We start from the raw sequence: 14,987 nt of genomic DNA, 5'->3' as shown, positions 1-14,987 counted from the left end.
TAGGCATTTTATAAGCAAACAAATTATCAAAACCAGCAAAGGCTAGCATATGCAAAGAAGATGAATAAAACATAGAAAATCTCAACATGAAGAGAGGTAATTTAGTAACATGAAAATTTATACAACCATATTTCCCTCTCTCATAATAATTACATGTGGGATCATATTCAAATTCAACATATAGCTATCACGTAACATATTCTCTACATGATCCACATGCATGCAAAGTTGATACTCTTCCAATATAGTGGGATTATCATCAAATAAAGTCATGACCTCTCCAAGCCCACTTTTATAAAAAAATCACAAGATTTATCATTCTCCAAAGTAGTGGGATAATTATTACATAAAGTTGGGACTCTTTCAAACTCACTTTTAATATTATTGCAAACACTATTATCAATATCATATTCATCATGAGGCTTAAATAAATTTTCAAGATCATAATAAGAATCACCCCAATCATGATCATTGCAATAAGTAGTGGACATAGCAAAATTAGCATCCCCAAGGTTAGGGTTTTGCATATTATTAGCACAATTGACATTAATAGAATTTATAATAACATCATTGCAATCATGCTTTTCATTCAAGGAGCTATCATGAATCACTTTATAAATTTCTTCTTTTGACACGTCATCACAATTTTCAGATTCAGAATCTCAAGCAAAACTTCATAAAGATAATCTAGTAAACTCAATTCACTAGCAATTGGTTCATCATAATTGGATTGGATCTTTCAAAAAGATTAGCAAGTGGATGAGGATCCATAAGATTTTTTGTTTTCTGATTTTCAATAAACACACAGTTATGGCAAACAAACAAGCAAAGCAACAAAGTAAAACATTTTGGTGTTTTTTTGATAAAACATTTTAGAAGTGGAGGAGATAAAAACGAGAGGCAAATGGCAAATAATGTAAATGCAAGGAGATGAAAGTTTATGCGTAGGTACTTGATAGATGTTGATGATGTCTCCCTGGCAACGGCAGCAGAAAGTCTTCCTGATTGCTTGTATCTGCATTGGTAATTCCCCAGAGAGGAGAGGATGATGCAGCACAACAATGGTAATGTAACATCCCAATTTTCAATTTGGATGTTATTCATTAGATCATCATATGCATCCATAATTTGTGCATTTTTGAATTTGTTTTACTTGGAATTTTGATCCTAGAAACCTTAAGCAACTCAAGGACAAATAGAGAGAGTTGGAGGTTTTCACAAAAATCCATTTTTGAATTTTTCAAAATTGGCAAATTGGATCAAAGTGATTTTATTCGAAATTATTTTCCAGTTATTTCAAAATAAGTAAAATAATGAGAGAAGATAATATGACTTCTTCAAAACAACAAGGAAATATTGGAAATTTAAATTTGAATAAAAAAAATTTATTTGGATTTTATTTGCAACTTTATTTATTTTTATTAGTACTAAAATGTTGATTTTATTTTATGCATTTAGGTTCATAAAAATGTTCACTTTAGCCCATTTAATTAGGAGGGACTCTGTGAATTTTGCTGGAATTTTTGAAAATATTTTTGTAAGATTTTTCCTATTTTTCGTATTTTTGGAAAATGTCTTTTCAAAAAAAACCTTCGGACCGAACTGGGCCGAAGCCCAGCCGCGCCACCGCCTACCTTCGCTGTGCCCAAGCTGGACTCATCCCAGAGTCCGAGCGCGCCCTGCCGCCGGCCGCTCCCCAAGTCGGACCCCCGGGCCTCTTTATAAGTTGTCGTCGCCGCCCCTCTCTCCCCTCGTCAGCCGCGCCACCCCTCGCAGCAGCAGCAGCCGCCGCTCGCCGCCGTAGTCGCCCTGCCTCGCCGCTAGCCGCCGACGCCGCTAGCCGTGCCGCGCCGCGCCACCATCGCCGTCGCCGGAGCTCGCCGCCGCCGAAGCCCGCTGCCACTAGAGACCGCCCGATCCGCCGCCGACTCGCCGGTTTTTCTTGGTCTGGTAATAAACCGCCCCAATTCGCTGGTTTTCTTTTTAGGTTTTCGATTTTCGTTCAAACCTGGTTCATTTTTTATTTTTAGTTATTTAGTGAAAGTTCTTTAGTTAGGGTTCTGTAGCAAACGGAATTCATCGCGTTAGGTTCTGTAGCGAATGTTCGTTTGATAGATTTTACTTTTTCTGTTTATTTTTGGCCAGGGTCCTATACGTAATTATTTCCTCGCAGTTTAGTCCTTGATCTTTAAACCCTCACAATTTTTTGCTTGTTTATCCAAATCCAACGAAACCAATGCCAAATTCTTCGTTGTGAACCCTCCGTTCAGATAATCAACTTAAACATGTTTTTGAAAGTTTAAAATTTGGTTTCAAACAGATTTGAATTTGAACTTCGTTTGATCGTAACTGGAGTTTCGTATCTCCGATTTGATTGATTATTTTTGTAAATCAAAGCTCTTCACTTGAACTTTCTGTTTAGATATTTTTCTCTTGTTTTCCTTTGCATCTTATGCTTGAGTTCTTATGTATGATACTGTTTGTCTACGATAGATTTTCCGGAGTGCGAAGCTTGCTACTACGAATCTCTAGGGTTTTCTGATTGTCAGCAAGGCAAGATACACTTTGATCATATCCCTTATTACCCAGTTTTTATGCATTAGTTTCAACCCTCAAAGATTGCATGAGTAGGATTGTGAACATGTGGTTATTGCTGTGTAGTTGATGAGGTAGGAACCTAATACCTTTGCTCACCCCGGGAATATACGTTATGCGTATATTGCTTAGCCATGCTCGTAGACGGGGATTGGAATGTGAGAATCATGCAAGTTGTGAGAGATAATAACTAAGGGAAACTTAAGGTGGCTACTTTAATACACATCTGGGTGGTTTGGTTGCGGGCACCTAGAGAATCCAGTGTTGCCTAGGATATCCCAGACTACCCATGTGATCATCCTATGGAATGCCACCCAGGATCAAAGAGATCATAAGATTATTCATGCTAGAAACTTTCGTGTGCAGCCACAAGCCATTATGAGCTCTGGCATAGTTGAGTAAGTTGTGTGACCTCTTTCAGTGGTAGGCTAGTAGATGTAGGGGAAAGTAGGTGTAACTGTCTACCCACAGTAAAGAGTTCATGCTTCAGAAAGACTATGTCTCTATCTTCCGATCATGGAGGTGGTCGAGTCTTGTGGGGAAAAGTGTGCAAACCTCTACAAAGTGTATAAACTAATCATGGTTAGTCGTGTCCCCGGTTATGGACATCTTGAGTATCTGGTATTTGAATTATTGATTGATCTCATCACTTTACTTAATGAATTTGTTGGGTTATTAATTTTATTACATGGTAATTTGGGATTGAGTTGGGGAACCTTCTCAATAATGGCATAAACTTGGTAGTTAAATAAAATGTATTCCTTTTGTTGTAGGGAAAAATTAGTTTTATGCAAATGTTAAACTTTGAGCATCCACCAGCCAAATATGCATGTAGTGATAGCTCTTATTTCATCATTTACCTTTACTGTGATCTTGCCAGCATATTCCATGTGCTGACCTACGCAGCTGCAACGTATCATGTTGCAGAATTTTCAGACGAAGAGTAAGGTGCGATAGGTCGTTGTCATGCACTCAGTTTTGCCGTGGAGTTGGATGGACTCATTTATCTTCGAAGCTTCCACAGTTATTTTGATTAGATAGTCTTCAGCCATATTATTGTAATAAGTACTTGTTATGGGACTCTCTCTCGATGTAATAAGTGTGTGATTGAACTCTGTTATAAATCCTCGAGTACTATGTGTGTCAGCAATACCAATCCAGGGACAACACTTAAGCACAGAGACTTCGGTCCATTGGGATCGGGTCGCTATAGGTAAGTATTTCCCTCAGTTATGAAACCAAGGTTATCAATCCAGTAGGAGAAGCAACACTATGTAAACAGCACCCGCACACAAACAACAAAAACTTGCAACCCAACGCTTAAGAAGGGTTGTCAATCCCTCCTTGGCATTGAGATAGATTAAATTGTATGAATTTGATAAATAGATCTAGCAAAAACAAACAATAAAATAAGTAAATAAAAAGCGCAACAAAGTACTTTTTGGATTTTTGGATAAATAGTTCTGAAAATAATATGATAGGAAATAGACTCGGGGGCATAGATTTCACTAGAGGCTTCTCTCGAGAAAATAACATACGGTGGGTAGACAAATTACTATTGAGCAATAGACAGAAAAGCAAATAATTATGATGATATCCAAGGAAATGATCGTGTATATAGGCATCACGTCCAAGATTAGTAGACCGACTCCTGCCTCCATATACTACTATTACTCCCCACATTGACCGCTATCGAGCATGCATCTAGTGTATTAAGTTCATGGAGAAATGGAGTAATGTGATATGATACGTCTCCAACGTATCTATAATTTTTGATTGTTCCATGTTGTTATATTATCATTCTTGGATGTTTTATAATAATTTTATATCATTTTTTGGTACTAACCTATTGACATAGTGCCAAGTGCCAATTGATGTTTTTTGCATGTTTTTTACATCTCAGGAAATCAATACCAAATGAAGTCCAAACGCAGCGAAACTTTTTGTGGTTTTTTTATGGACCAGAAGACATCCAATGGGCCAGAGAAACGCCTGGGGGGTCTCCGCGGCGAGGACAACCCACCAGGGCATGCCTGGAGCCCCAGGCGCACCCTGGTGGGTTGTGCCCACCTCGGGTGTCCCCCGGACTGCCTCTTTACTCTATAAATACCCCAATATTCCAGAAACCCTGGGGGAGTCGACGAAAATCAATTCCAGCTGTGGCAAGTTCCAGAACCACCAGATCCAATCTAGACACCATCATGGAGGGGTTCATCATGTCTCTCTGATGATGCGTGAGTAGTTCTTTGTGGACCTACGGGTCCATAGTTAGTAGCTAGATGGCATCCTCTCTCTTGTTTGATTCTCAATACAATGGTCTCTTGGAGATCCATATGATGTAACTCTTTTTGCTGTGTGTTTGTTGGGATCGGATGAACTTTGAGTTTATGATCAGATCTATCTTTTTATCCATGAAAGTTATTTGAGCCTTCTTTTGATCTCTTATATGCATGATTTCTTATAGCCTCGTATTTCTTCTCCGATATTTGGGTTTTGTTTGGCCAACTTGATCTATTTATCTTGCAATGGGAAGAGGTGCTTTCTGATGGGTTCGATCTTATGGTGCTTGATCCCAGTGATAGAAGGGTAACCGACACGTATGTATAGTTGGTGGTAAGGATAACAAGATGGGGTCTATTTCTACATAAATAGATCTTGTCTAGATCATGTCATCGTTCTTATTGCATTACTCTGTTTCTCCATGAACTTAATACACTAGATGCATGTTGGATAGCGGTCGATGTGTGGAGTAATAGTAGTAGATGCAGGCAGGAGTCGGTCTACTAATCTTGGACGTGATGCATATATAATGATCATTGCCTAGATATCATCATGATTATTTGAAGTTCTACCAATTGCCCAACAGTAATTTGTTCATCCACCATTTGTTATTTTTATTGAGAGAAGCCAGTGAAACCTACGGCCCCGGGTCTCTTCTTTATTATATTTGCCTTTGCGATCTATTTTTATTTGCTTTTATTTTAAAATCTATTAAACCAAAAATACAAAAATACCTTGTTGCGCCTTATTTTATTTGGTGTTCGATCTATGAATATTTACAACTCTCACACGTCCGTTTGCTAATTTCTAGCGCCGTCACCCGAAAAGGATTGACAACCCCTTTTACACGTCAGGCTGTGAGTATTTGTTATTTGTGTGCATGTACTGTTTACGTAGCATTACTTGGTTCTCCTACTAGTTCAATAACCTTGTTCTCATCACTGAGGGAAATACCTACCGTCGTTGTGGTGCATAATCCCTTCTTCTTTGGGGAAATACCAAAGTAGTTCTAGCAGACATCAAAGGGAATTTCTGGCACCGTTGCCGGGGAGACATCATTAACATCTACCAGGTTCCTAATCACAAATCTCATCTCCTTGCAATTTACATTATTTGCCATTTGCCTCTCGTTTTCCTCTCCCCCACTTCACAAAAATTTGCCGTTTTATTCGCCCCCTTTTTCGTTCGCCGTTTTCTCGTCGGATCTATCTTTTGTTTGCAATCATGAGTGATTTCGGTATGGCAGCAATAGATGATGGCCTAACTCCTAAGATTGGACGTATGGGAAATCTAGATGCTAAAACTTTTATCTTAGGGCAAGCGAATGTTATGGGAAAAGAACATATCCAAGATTTTTTCAATTGTGTTGGAAATCTAAGTCTTGATGCTGCCCCTATACTTAGAAATACTAGATCTTATGCGGATGCTATTTCAGCACTAGTTCTGAAACTGGAAAGTTAATTTATCCATACTCATCCTACTTTGCAAAGATTGTTTTTTGAGCTTCCCGTTATAAAGAACCCTAAGGCTAAAAAGTTGGCCACTCTCGTTCTGATGAACGAATTTGACTACATAATACAGGAAGCTAGGGAGATCTTTGATTTTTATGGTATGAATTGTGAAAAGCCCATGATAGATGAAACTCTTTACAATAGTTATTATGCGCTAAGATATTTGCTTGGGGATAATCAAATCTTTGACGGGAATCTCAAAAAGGATGTCCCCATTTTTGATGCAATCCAACAAGTTTTCAATAATGTTAATCAACATTACTCTTGGATTGTTGCCGGAAATCAAAGAGGTTATGATGATCAGAAACTTAATAGTGCTAAGGTTTCTATGGATAATATGTTCTATGTTGTTTTTACGAAACCTCATGACAAAAATATCTCTAAGGAAATTAAGAAGAAGGATGACAAAACTTAGATCCTTGCTTTATGCCTAGCTAGGGGCGTAAAAAGATAGCACTTGTTGGGAGGTAACCCAATGAATACAATTTATTTCTGCTTTTTTGCTTTCTATTATTGAGTGTTTGCAAATTATGCTACTGTTATGATTGTGTTTTTTGTGTTTTAGTTAGTGTTTGCGCCCAGTAAAGCCTTTAGGATCTTCTTGGGTGATAGTAGATTTGATCTTGCTGAAAAACAGAAACTTTTGTGCTCACGAAAAAAATTCTCATTTTTAACAGGAGCATGATAAAATACCAATTCATTTTTCAAAAGATTAATATACAAATTTCTCAGGCCATCCTACTTTTTCAGATTTTTTGGAGTAACAGAAGTATTCGAAATATCCAGATTGCTACAGACTGTTCTATTTTAATAGATTCTATTTTCTTTGCGTTGTGTGCTTATTTTGATGATTCTGTGGTTTTCTTTCAAGAGTGTTTGCCATATAAAAGTTGGAATACAGTAGATATAATGCAATAATACAATATGAATAGGTTTCAATAGTACTTATAGTAGTGATTTTCTTTCTTATACTAACGGATCTCACGAAGGTTTTGTTGAGTTTTGTGTGACTAAAGTTTTCAAGTTTTGGGTGATGTTACGATGGATGATGGAATAAGGAGCAAGAAGAGCCTAAGCTTGGGGATTCCCATGGCACCCCAAGCTATTATCCAAAGAGAAGCAAGCAACTAGAATTGGGGATGCCCGAGTGGCATCCCTGTTGGGGAACGTAGCATAAATTCAAAATTTTCCTACGTGTCACCAAGATCAATCTATGGAGTCATCTAGCAACTAGGGAGGATTGGATCTACATACCCTTGTAGATCGCGCGCGGAAGCGTTCAAGAGAACGGGGTTGATGGAGTCGTACTCGTCGTGATTCAAATCACCGATGATCCTAGCGCCGAACGGACGGCACCTCCGCCTTCAACACACGTACGGAAGGGAGACGTCTCCCATGCCTTGATCCAGCAAGGAGGAGGGAGAGGTTGATGGAGATCCAGCAGCACGACGGCGTGGTGGAAGTAGCGGGATTCCAACAGGGCTTCGCTAAGCGCTGCGGGAGGAGGGAGATGTGTCACGGGAGGGAGAGGGAGGCGCCAGACCTTAGATTGGTTTGCTCCTCCTTTTTCCCCACTATATATAGGGCCAAGGGAGAGGGGGAGGCGCAGCCCTTGCCCCTTCCTCCAAGGAAGGGTGCGGCCAAGGGTGGGGAGGAGTCCATCCTCCCCAAGGCACCTCGGAGGTGCCTTCCCCCTTTAGGACTCTCCCCTTTTTCCTCTCTCTTGGCGCATGGGCCTCTTGGGGCTGGTGCCCTTGGCCCATATAGGCCAAGGCACACCCCCTATAGCCCATGTGGCCCCCGGGGCAGGTGGCCCCACCCGGTGGACCCCCGGGACCCTTCCGGTGGTCCCGGTACAATACCGATGACCCCGAAACTTGTCCCAATGGCCGAAATAGCACTTCCTATATATAATTCTTTACCTCCGGACCATTCCGGAACTCCTCGTGACGTCCGGGATCTCATCCGGGACAACGAACAACTTTCGGGTTACCGCATACTAATATCTCTATAACCCTAGCGTCACCGAACCTTAAGTGTGTAGACCCTACGGGTTCGGGAGACATGCAGACATGACCGAGACGTTCTCCGGTCAATAACCAACAGCGGGATCTGGATACCCATGATGGCTCCCACATGTTCCACGATGATCTCATCGGATGAACCACGATGTCAAGGACTTAATCAATCCCGTATACAATTCCCTTTGTCTATCGGTATGTTACTTGCCCGAGATTCGATCGTCGGAATCCAATACCTAGTTCAATCTTGTTACCGGCAAGTCTCTTTACTCGTTCCGTAACACATCATCCCGTGATCAACTCCTTGGTCACATTGCGCATATGATGATGTCCTACCGAGTGGGCCCAGAGATACCTCTCCGCTTACACGGAGTGACAAATCCCAGTCTCGATTCGTGCCAACCCAACAGACACTTTCAGAGATACCTGTAATGCACCTTTATAGTCACCCAGTTACGTTGTGACGTTTGATACACCCAAAGAATTCCTACGGTATCCGGGAGTTGCACAATCTCATGGTCTAAGGAAATGATACTTGACATTAGAAAAGCTTTAGCATACGAACTACACGATCTTTGTGCTAGGCTTAGGATTGGGTCTTGTCCATCACATGATTCTCCTAATGATGTGATCCCGTTATCAACGACATCCAATGTCCATGGTCAGGAAACCGTAACCATCTATTGATCAACGAGCTAGTCAACTAGAGGCTTACTAGGGACATGGTGTTGTCTATGTATCCACACATGTATCTGAGTTTCCTATCAATACAATTATAGCATGGATAATAAACGATTATCATGAACAAGGAAATATAATAATAACCAATTTATTATTGCCTCTAGGGCATATTTCCAACAATCCCCTCTTTCTTCTAACAACCATCGGTATTTTACTCGAAGCTATATTTTTATTCGTCACATACTATGAGTTTTGCTTGGAGCATCTTGTTTGATATGAGTCTTTGCTTGTTTTACTTTTTTGTTTTAGTCTTGAATCTTTCTGCACACACTTGTTTGAGAGAGCCTAAATTATTCCATGACTTGTTAGAATTGCTCTCTATGCTTCACTTAAATTGTAACACCCATGATGTGGCTATATCTCCCACGTGTCGGGGCACGACTTAGAGGCATAGCCGCATGGTACGTTTGTCGCAAGAGGGGTAATCTTCACACAATCCCATGTACTGAATAAGAAAGGGATAAAGAGTTGGCTTACAATCGCCACTTCACACAAATACAAGTTAAACATACATCATCTAGAATACAATCAAGGTCCGTCTACGGAACCAAAACAAAAGAAGACAACCCCAATTGCTAGATCCCCGATCGTCCCAACTGGGCTCCACTACTGTCAAAAGGAAACAAGACAAAACAACGACCAAGGTCTTCATCGAGCTCCTCCTTGAGCTCGGTTGCGTCACCTGCACTGATATCGTCAGCACCTGCAACTGTTTGGAAGTATATATGAGTCACGAGGACTCAGCAATCTCACACCCTCGCGATCAAGACTATTTAAGCTTATGGATAGGATAGGGGTAATGAGGTGGAGCTGCAGCAAGCACTAAGCATATATGGTGGCTAACATACGCAAATAAGAGCGAGAAGAGAAGCAATGCACGGTCGAGAAGCTATAATGATCAAGAAGTGATCCTGAAACTACTTACGTTCAAGCATAACACGAGACCGTGTTCTCTTCCTGGACTCCGCCGAAAAGAGACCATCACGGCTACACACGCGGTTGATTCATTTTAATTAAGTTAAGTTTCAAGTTCTCTACAACCGGACATTAAAAAATTCTCATCTGCCCATAACCGCGGGCATGGCTTTCAAAAGTTCAAAACCCTGCAGGGGTGTCCCAACTTAGCCCATCATAATCTCTCACGGTCGACGAAGGATATTCCTTCTCCCAGGAAGACCCGATCAGACTCGGAATCCCGGTTACAAGACATTTCGACAATGGTAAAACAAGACCAACAAGACCGCCCGATGCGCCGACATCCCGATAGGAGCTGCACATATCTCATTCTCAGGGAAACACTGGATAAGCTAAGCATACAGGTACCAACATAACCTAAGTTGCCAAGGGACGGTCCCGCACGGTGCTCTGGTTCGGACCAACACTTAGACAAGCACTGGCCCGGGGGGTTAAAATAAAGATGACCCTTGAGTCTATAGAACCCAAGGAAAGGTGATAGGTTGTTAGGCAAATGTAAAACCAAGGTTGGGCCTTGCTGGAGGATTTTTATTCAAAGCTAACTGTTAAGGGGTTCCCATAACACCCAACCGCGTAAGGAACACAAAATCAAGGACATAACACCGGTATGATTGAAACTAGGGCGGCAATAGTGGAACAAAACACCAGGCATAAGGCCGATCCTTCCACCCTTTACCAAGTATATAGATGCATTAATTAAATAAGAGATAATAATGATATCCCAACAATAACCATGTTCCAACATGGAACAAACTTCATCTTCACCTGCAACTAGCAACGCTATAAGAGGGGCTGAGCAAAAGTGGTACCATAGCCAAACAACGGTTTGCTAGGAAAGGTGGGCTAGAGGCTTGACATGGCAAAATGGGAGTCATGATATAGAAAGTGGTAGGTATCATGGCATAGCGAAAGAGCGAGCAACTAGCAAGCAAAGATAGAAGTGATTTCGAGGGTATGGTCATCTTGCCTGCAAAGTTCTCCGAGTTGACGAAAACTTGATCCTCGTAAGCGTACTCAACAGGTTCCTCGATCACGTACTCATCTCCCAGATCTACCCAAGGCAAGAACACAAGCAAAGGACCAACAATCAATCATGGTGCAATGTGCAAGCAACATGATGCAAAACATGGCATGATATGCGAGATGTGATATGCGATACATATGCGTGCTTCGGAAGGGAAAGATTGAACTAGACCTCAACTTGGGAAACCAAGTGTGCCACTGGAAATATGAGATGATTTCGGTCAATATCGATATAAAGATCACCGGAATCGGATGCACGGTTTGCAAATGGCAAGCAAAACAAGAATGGCACAATTCTGCGATTAACAGCACGATGCCATCTAGAATGCAACAAGAAACTAAGCTACTGCACTCCAACATAGCAACAAGGCACATGATAGTGATCTACTCAAGATGCTTGACAAAACATGAACACTGAGCTACGGCTAAATCACGCAAGAGCAAGTTCAAACAAGCATGGCAAAAGTGCAAAAGATATCAGCATGACAGACTTAGTGAAAATACTAACATGCCAGGAATTAACATCAGGAAGCAATGTTTAGAGCAAGCAAACAATATGCTACAGGAACAGAACATAACACACAAAGGCATGGCATGAATCTAATCAAAGCATAGAACAAAAGTCCCGTACTGACCATAAGCCAAAAATTATCAGAAGATATGATGGCACCCACGTAAACATAGCAAGTTTCGTAACAGATTCAGACTTAGCAGAAAACTGAGCATGGCAAAAACAGAGTTACGAAGTCAACTTTGCGAGCTCGATTCACTCAACACAAGACATTGCATGACAAGATAAGCATACTACCAGCAATAAGACATGATCATGAAGCTAACCAAAGCAAGAACAAGCTCATAGCATGCATGGATCAACTACAACAACCTTGGGAAAATTGATTAACACGTAAACAATCTGCAAGGAACATTTTATAGCAAAAGTAGAGCAAGATTAAGTCATGCTAGGGCACTCCATAATTGCAAATAGGGGCATGTATGTGTAGATAATAACCATATGTAAAAATCATCCTTAATGAAGATACTCAAAACAAGCATGGATCACTCTATAGCATCATGGATACATGGCATAAAAATAACAGCAGAGCAATGACTTAGTAAAATTCGAAGTCCCGGAAATCAGCAATATCATGAGAGCTACTTTGCATGCTTGTGCTAGTCACCACAAAGATCACAAAAATACATGGCATACACCCCTGTAAATATGGCATGGCATAGCCCAAAACACATGTAGAGCTCATGCCCATATGCAGCACACAACAAATGTAGCAAAAATGACAAATGCTCATACTCTGCTAAGAATCAGTATCTAACATTTTATAGCACTCTTGCATCAACGATTTGGGCAACAAGATGGACTCAAACAAGCATGGCACAATGGAACAAAATGAAGAGCACATCCTGTTGAACATTTTGATATATCATGCATGCAAAACGGATCTACGGATGAGGATTTATGGCATGTTGAACATGGCTATAAAATGTGAGGGAAAAAGGCTTAGAGATATTTCGGGGTCAACCTCAGAGAAACGGGACGAGGGGAATCTAGGACGGGCAGATCCGGGCACTCCATTTGGTTCGGGGGCGATGGCGATCCGGGATGGCGGTGTCCCGATCTGGACGAGACAGAGGATGCCGGTCGTGGTTGAGCTCGCCGGAGCTTTGGCGGAGGGCGGCGATTGCGGGGAGGCCGTGGCCATCCAAATCCGGCCATGACGATGGGGCACAGCTCGGCGGCGACGAAGGGTGGCGAAGGCGGCGGTGCGGGCGGTGGGGCTGACCGGCAGGGCGCGGGGTCCGGCTCCGGCGAGGTCGCCGGCCGGTAGGAGGATGAGGCGGCGGCCGTTGCCCGTGGGGGTGCGCGCGCATGCGTGCGGTGGAGGCAATGGCGAGGCGAGGGGCGGCGCAGAGCGAACGGCGGCGGTGATCCGGCAAGGAGTTCGCCGGCGGCGAGCGGCGGCGGAGGCACTTCGGGCGCGGGCGGTGGACGGGCTCGTGCGGGCCCGTTCTGGGTCCCGCGGGCCGCGCGGTGGGAGGAGAGAGAGGCGCGGTGAGGTGGCAACGCCGGATTGGCTGCGCCGGCGCGATTCGCTGAGGTGGCAGCCTCCCATTGGTTCGGGCGACATGGCTGAGGGCGGCGGACATGTTCGACGCGGCGCGGACGCGTCCGGACGCGCAGAGGAGGAGGAGGTTAGGGTTTGTACTGCGCGAAAAATGGAAGAGGAGGTGTTTATATAGGTAGAGGGAGGCAGGAGTGTCCAAATGGAGTGCGGTTTTCGGCCGCGCGATCGTGATCGAACGGCCGAAAGGATGGAGGGGGTTTGGATGGGTTATTGGGCCACTTTAGAGGGGTGTTGGGCTGCAACACACACGAGGCCTTTACGATTCCTCGGTTAACCGTTGGAGTATCAAACGGACTCCAAATGGCACGAAACTTGACAGGCGGTCTACCGGTGGTGTACCAAGGCCGCTTGGCTAATCTCGGTCCAACCCGAGAAAGTTCAACACCCGCTCACGAAAAGAGACAAAAGGGGGCGCCGGAGGACGTAGGAGTGTCGGATTGCAAAATGGACAACGGGGAAAAAATACTCGGATGCATGAGACGAACACGAATGCAAATGCGATGCACATGATGACATGATAGGAAATGCATGACATGAAGAAAATGCAAAACGAAAAACAAAAACCCAACCATGAAGGGAATCTCATATCGCATCTCCGGAAAAGGCAAGATTCGGAGTTACAAATATGGAAAGTTGTATCCGGGGCGTTACAACACTCCACCACTATGAGAGGATCTCGTCCCGAGATCTAGGATGGCATCGGAGGGGAAAGGAAGAGGAAGATAAGAGATAAAACTAAGTTACTTCTTTGACAAACGAGTGAAACCAAAGAACCCTGAAAGGTTGAACAACTTGAAAGAAAGAATACAACAAAGATGAACAAAGTTGAAAAACACTCCGGTTAAATGGATAAGCAAAGGAAATAACATGATCTTGGGGAAAACAAGATAATTGGTCGAAGGGAGCAACATCACAATGCCTCTGGAAGAAATGAAAGAATGGAATGGAATGAACGGAGGGAAACAAGATCTTGAGAGAGAACGCTTACAAAAAAATGCTAGAACGGAGTTGTTGGATTATCAACAAGGAAAGCATAAGCTTGATGTGGGCTTATGGAAAACACGTCGAAATCTTGAGGTGAAATTCTGCCACTAGCAAAAACAATAGATTGGATTGATATCAACAAGGAGATGAAAACTCCTTCATCGAGATGAGAAGCGGAAATTGGATCATAGATAAGCACCATAATGGCAAAATTCCCAATGGAAGGCTTTAGGTGAAATCTATACACTACAAAAAATACACTTGCATGATGACACGTGTTTGTCACAGTAGGTAGAATTTTCTATCATGCATGTACATCCATGACGATTTTATGACAGAATCAAGATAGTCATACCTGTGTTGTCATAGAATTGTTCCATGACATTACCAAAATTATCATCACAGAAGTGTCCACTTCCATGATGATAAATCCCGCGTCACAGAAGTGCTTTCGTCAAGGGTGACCGACACGTGGCATCCACCGTAACGGAATGCCGTTAAGCTATCGGGTCGGGTTTTGGATCCGATAACCCGTTAACAGCCCCGACCAATGGGGATTTTCCACATGTAAAATCATCATTGGCTGGAGGAAACATGTGTCAGCTCATCGTTGGGACAGATGTCATCCACTCATTGGACAGAAGGCGCCTATGATACGTCGACACATGGCACAGCCCAACAGAGGCCCATTCCTGTGAAAAGGCCGGCCTGTTTGATTT

The 14,987-nt window shown here is 42.7% G+C and overlaps 1 pseudogene; it reads right to left on the bottom strand.

Annotated features, from left to right (window-relative positions):
* Positions 1–13,287, bottom strand: part of LOC125519129 — a 49,305-nt pseudogene extending 36,018 nt beyond the window's left edge.
* Between the last annotated feature and the right edge of the window lie 1,700 nt (positions 13,288–14,987).

The sequence above is a fragment of the Triticum urartu genome, chromosome 7 (genome assembly GCF_003073215.2).
Source record: "Triticum urartu cultivar G1812 chromosome 7, Tu2.1, whole genome shotgun sequence".
Lineage (NCBI taxonomy): Eukaryota > Viridiplantae > Streptophyta > Magnoliopsida > Poales > Poaceae > Triticum > Triticum urartu.
This window is presented reverse-complemented; position numbering and strand designations above follow the sequence as displayed.